The sequence below is a fragment of the Copadichromis virginalis genome, linkage group LG8 (assembly GCF_057382275.1).
Source record: "Copadichromis virginalis isolate Kocher_CV1m ecotype Utaka linkage group LG8, C_Virginalis_male_GT1.1, whole genome shotgun sequence".
Classification (NCBI taxonomy): Eukaryota; Metazoa; Chordata; class Actinopteri; order Cichliformes; family Cichlidae; genus Copadichromis; species Copadichromis virginalis.
Genome location: NC_140625.1, coordinates 6,968,988 through 6,974,987, shown reverse-complemented (window position 1 = coordinate 6,974,987; position 6,000 = coordinate 6,968,988).

The window sequence follows — 6,000 nt, the reverse complement described above, 5'->3', positions numbered from 1 at the left end:
TGGCAAAAGGAGGTTGAGAGGTCCGGGTGAGGCAGCCCGGTTCCAGGGCAGGGAATCCGTGGAGTGCAATGACTGTGGCCGGAGGGCAAGGAGATGAGTAAAGCAGACTGAAGCTGTGCCAAAACGAACCAGCAACCGAATGAAAGTGAGTATTGTCGGAGATGGAAACCGAAAGAGAAAAACACAGTCACAAGGTCATTTGCATTCTATGGAAATCTACCACCCAGAGGTGGAAACAGCAATTCGGATGATGACTCCAGCACTCATCCAGACCATGACAGAAATGCTGCTATAACCAACCAAGTCAAAATAAAACTACAAAACAAAACAAGGTAGGGCGGGTATGGCAGTGAAGTTGAACTCTACATGCCATTGCTTTTAGGTGGCATGCAGAACAGGTTCAATCTGTAAGGAAGCTGACGTGTTAGGATAACATGTGACACGCTAGTGAAAAACTAAAGTGAAAGTATTTTAGAAGAAGCTTAATATGGAGCACAGACAGATACACGGGTGGTAAGACAATATTTACTTCGCTGTTTCAGTGTTAACTTCAACTTTATATAGGTTTTGTTGAATCTGTTATTGGCAGCAGTAAAATTATGGTGATTTATACTTCTGAAAATAACAAAGCTTTTCACTTAATCTTTATATTGTTTAAATCTAGTTTGAATAACATGGATACTTGTAAACTATAATGAAAACAAGAATAGTTTTAAGAGACACATAAGACTAATCTACTTTATTTTAGAACATCTTGATTTTTGGATTAGTATTTATTAGTACCATTTTGGTATTATTATTAGTAGTAGTAGTAGTAGTATTAGGCACTTATGGATTTTTTGTTTTGTTTTTCAGACTACCAACAGCAAGGACTGACACAGCCTTTCTTGTTTGTGTGCTTCTTTTTGTAGTTTTTCCATATTTGTTGGAATTGGTCCAAAGGTGCTGAAAGGTTAAAGAGGAACAATGGCCAATAGACTACCTGCTTGTGTGTCTATTCCATTAAGCAAACTGTGTGAAGCTGCCAGGGCATTTATTGAAAACTGTAATCAATTTGAAGAAAGAGCACAAGCCATTGGCCATGAACTTCAAGAGCTATCTGATGAATATAAAAAGATGGAAACTGAAACTACATGTAAAAATAGGATTGGGGACGCCCTTAAAGGATTGGGATATGTAGCTGCTTTAGCTACAGCGTTTGGAGTAGGACATACAGTTTTACGTGTAGGAGATGAAAAAGCGCTTGCTGCAGGAGGTTTAGTCTTACTTTCATTATCTGCTGCTGCTGCAGTCAAAACTGGAGACTCAACTGTTTTGAATGCAAATGTAAAGAAGGCACTCACACAGCAGGACATGATGAAAAGTTTGAAAGCTTTGGTTGAAGAATTCATGACCATTATTGGAGCACAGAGGACCATCCTGGATGATATCATCACATTCTCAGATGAACTGAATGAAAACTCCTCCATTGTAAGAACAGAAGCTGGAGCACAAGCAAAAAAAACTCTTTCAGACATTAAAAAGTTTCAGGGACTTCAAAACAAAATGAACGAACTGACAGAGGATGTAAAGGCCGCACATCTTATAGCTGAGTCAGCCCGGCAGTGTGAGAAAACTCTCACTAAGCTTTTAAAAATGAGGAATGAACTCAAAGACTTTGAGCAAAATTAGTATGAAGTACTTTGATACCTTTTTTCACTGGGGAACTTTAATGTGCAGTACATGCAGTTGATGAGTGTGCAAGACTAAGACAATATGCAAACATCAGTCTCATGATATAACGGGTCAATCTATAAAGCAGCTGCTTAAAGTACAAGAACAGTTGCAACTTAATATCGTACCTAAAATTATTATTAACTGTTATTTTTAAACTGCTTGTTTCAATTTTTGTTAAAAAAGCAAGGTTGCACTGTTAATTTCAATCATCTGTACGACCAAAGAAAAACCTGAAAGAAAAAGAAATAATAAAGTATGTAGGACATAAACACCCATATTGTGCTGATGACGCCATCTTTTTAATCTTATGGTTTTCAAACTGCAGGTCTGAAGTCTAGTTCATGAAAAGCTCTTTACTCTTTCCTAGTCTTTCCTATCCCTCAAAGGAAATCTAAATTAGCACTGGAAATTAACACTGGTCTGACAGCCTATTGGCCTTTAAATCACTTGCTGAAAGGCAGAACTTATTAGCATTGAGGCAATCAGACAAATGAGATATTTAGCATTCTTAGCTGACTTCTGTGCATATCACATGCTCAAAATGGTAAATAATGGTTCTTAGTGGTGTAGTGATGCTTATTTCTGCTCAGTCAATAATGCATTCACTGACGTATTGTGTTGTTCTACACCTTGTCTTGCTGTAATCAGTAGTTGCTTTTCTTGGTGTCTCTTTACTGCAATAAAACTTGAAGCACAAATAAACTTTATCTGAAAAAACAATAACTGTGAGTATTTCCTAAAAGCTCCTTTGGGTCAGGGACCTGTTTCACCAAGGTAATTTTCAACCTGACATATAATTCACTCACAAACTGCAGATATCTACTTCTTTAATGTTTTCCTTTCTGTCTCTTTAGAAATGTAACTAATTAAAAATTTCAATATTTCATGTTGCAAATTCAAGGAGACAGGCTCTAAGGTATGTCCGTATCACAGTGGTTCAGAGGGTAGTGCTATCAACTCACACTGAGGTTATTGTAAGCACAATATCAGTTATAGTAACAACTGTTCACCTGTTTAGTAATATATAGAAAACCAACACATTTATGAACTACACTGACTCTACATAAGGCCACTCTTGCAGTCATACTGATTACTCATGGTTAGGCTGATCAGGGATCAGATGAAAGCTGTGCCAGCTCTGGTGATGATCATTATCATGTGTGAAATATTGCTTCCTTTTTTTGTCTTTTCTGCATTTGTGTAAGATGAAGTGTAAAGACAGATACTTTTTGGGAGAGGTAAGGTTCTATTAAAAGGCCTGCAATTCATACCATCACAAATCACATATAAATGACAACATTAGTTAAGGAGAGAATGAACACCCTGAAAAGGACAGCTAGCTGTTCTTGTTTGTGGTCACGGGCAATATGGATACACTTTTCAAAATAAAAAAGAAGAGAAAGAAAAAACATCAGATTGTAGCAGAGTTCGACATCCTTGTCATGTGTTTCCACTTGTGCTGTGACTGTATTCCTCTTCATTAGTCAGTCAAACAGAGGTGCAGCAGCACTGGGAAGCAAATGCCTTCCATGTGTCTCTAATTGCCTCAGTAGAGGTATTTAACACAAGGTGAAGCCATTAACACATGGACACACTTGTCAGATGTGGAGCCAGGCGGCTCTGGGTGAAAGAGAAGACAAGAGCACATAAAAGCTAATGCAAAATCCACAATGTCCATCCAAGGAACCTGAGTGATTGCTGGCCAGGATGCTGTGCATCAATTCAGGGCAATTCAGGAAAAGCAAATATAAAAGTGAAGCACTACATTTGTTTGTTTATCCACTGCAACCTAAGACTTTGATGAGTCTGAAAAAGTAAAATCTGAAACCGAAGAATTTTTTTCAATAAGGTTCTTTAAAAAAAAGTGTTCTTATAAAATAATATCTAAACTTTAAAAAATCGTGTATGAAACCATGCGCCCATACTTTCACCTCATGTAAACAAAGCGCATGGTTTACCATGTTTTAGGTAATAGCTCCACCTGGTGTTTAACTGGAAACACTGCATCATCCAGGAAAACAACTGATTATATATAAGAAACAGAATAGAGGCTGTAAACTCAAGATTAAAGTGTGAATTATCAGAGTAAAGTAAACATGATCAGTCTTGAACACATAGTAGCACGAGGGTAAAAATTAAAAGTGTAAAGATCGTTCAGTTTAATTCATTTTCACGGTACTGATACTGTGCTGGTTAAAGGGGACACAGAGCTGCTGTACCTTTGTTTAGTCACTCACTTTAATATGATACTGATGAAATTGTTTACAGAAGGAGGGTTTGGCTTTTAGAGATACAGGACAACAGAAGATTTCATAGCTGAGGAAGTTTGTCGCTGTAGCAATGTAGGGAAATCACATCACAAACTGTAGGACTACCCCAGGGAATGTTGGTATGTTGGAACGTATGGATAACACAGCGGGAGATTCTTATAACTCCTGTAAATTGATGGCTTTGTCATCATTTTTGCTGCCAGCAGGGGGCAGCACAGACCCTCCGTAAACAGACAGACAGCAGTCGACTTCAGTTCATTGCAGAGTGAAGCTACTGTCTCTTGATTGTACAGGTTTGTGACAAAAGTTATAACATAGAAGTTGATATATCCACTGGTCGGCATGTTTATTAAAGTTAAAAATGTTTTTTGTGTGAAGAAATTGTATAAATATGTGGTTTGGTGGGAAAGGTGGATTTGCTTTTGACTAAAGGCTGTGATGGTTCCATATTTGATACTGGCTCCTGAACGGGCTCAAAATATCCAACGTGAGAACAGGACACTGATCAGCATCTGTTGGAGAGTCTGATTAAACACTGCACTTAGTCAGTGCTTGACAGCCTTGGATGTTCTCTGTCACCACTTCTTTCACACCTGTCTCTCAAAGAGCTTCTCCAGAGACACCTGCAGTGATACAAAGCACCTCCTCGTCCTTCAGTAGAGGCTTTCGTCACACAGGGTGGCTGCAGCTTTGTACCAAAATGTCACCACACAGGAACCAACAAAGTCGGCAAGATCCACCCTGAAATTTTGAAACAGCTTGGATCCAGACACCTTCAGCATTGTGAACTGGTATGGCTGTTTCCTTGGCAGGGACCATGCTTAAATTTTGAACTACTTGATCAAAGCCTTTGTGACTACATACAAGACTGCAACCAAGGTCTAGGTAGTAAATGCTCTGTCACATCTGAGTTCCACAGGAATACTGCATGTTGATCTCAAAGACATGGACTGCTGTTACTGCCTCCATAAATTCAAAGTTACTGACATTAGTCTGGCATGTCCCATCTCTTCAGTGATTCCTGGTGTCTGTATGGAAATTGTCTGAAGCATGGCACCAGAGGTTATGCTCCACATTTCATTTAATGAACCCATTGATACGTGGTCTCTGGGCCCTGGTAGCTGTGGAGCTGGCTCTATCAGCTCTACCCTGGAAATATGGATTATTGTCTCTTCAAGTTCATCTTGACTGACTGTGGTACTAATACTGAATACTGTTTCTTTACAAGAAAACTAAATGAAGAGCACTCGAGATTTAAATCATAAGAGCAATTTGAATATGAGATGAGGATTCCAACCACATAAAACCAAATGCTTAAAGCTTAAGGATCTTGATGAACTCGAACAGTTAATGAAGGTGAGAACAGGAAGCCGCAGTGATCAGCATTTGTTGGTGAGTCTAATTTAAAGGATGCTGAGCTTGAATGCAAACCAGTGCATCACACCCAGCCAGTTCTCCAGCTTCCCTTCTTCCCCAGCCTCTCTAAGAGTTCCCTAGAGACACCTGCACTGAAAAGAAGAGCACATAGGACCAAAACCTTGTGGTTTCTCATCAGGTTTCCTGCTGGTAAACAAAAAGACCACACAACATCGACTGCAGTGTCCATCATCTGGCTGTATACCTGAATACTGCACTGATTACACTGTCTTACTGTTTTACTATTAGTATTTTAATTAAAAATGAATTACCAGATTACTCCAACAAATATCACTATGGGGGTTTGTTTTGTTGTGCTGTTGTGTTTTGTTTTGTTTTTTCACTTTCCCCTCACCCGCTCTAACGGTCACGGCAGATGGCTGGCCCTCCCTGATTTCAGCCTGTCCTGCCTGACATCTTTTGCAAATTATGATATGAACGCACTGTTGTGCCAATCATTAGTTTATCCAAGACAACCTCTAGATTGTCTACAAGCTGAGGCCACACATTTCTGATAACAAATATGTGCCCACCCAAGAAAGAGAGACACCAAGATGAAGGATAAGAGCCCCAGAGAACCAGAAGCAAGCGACGCGTA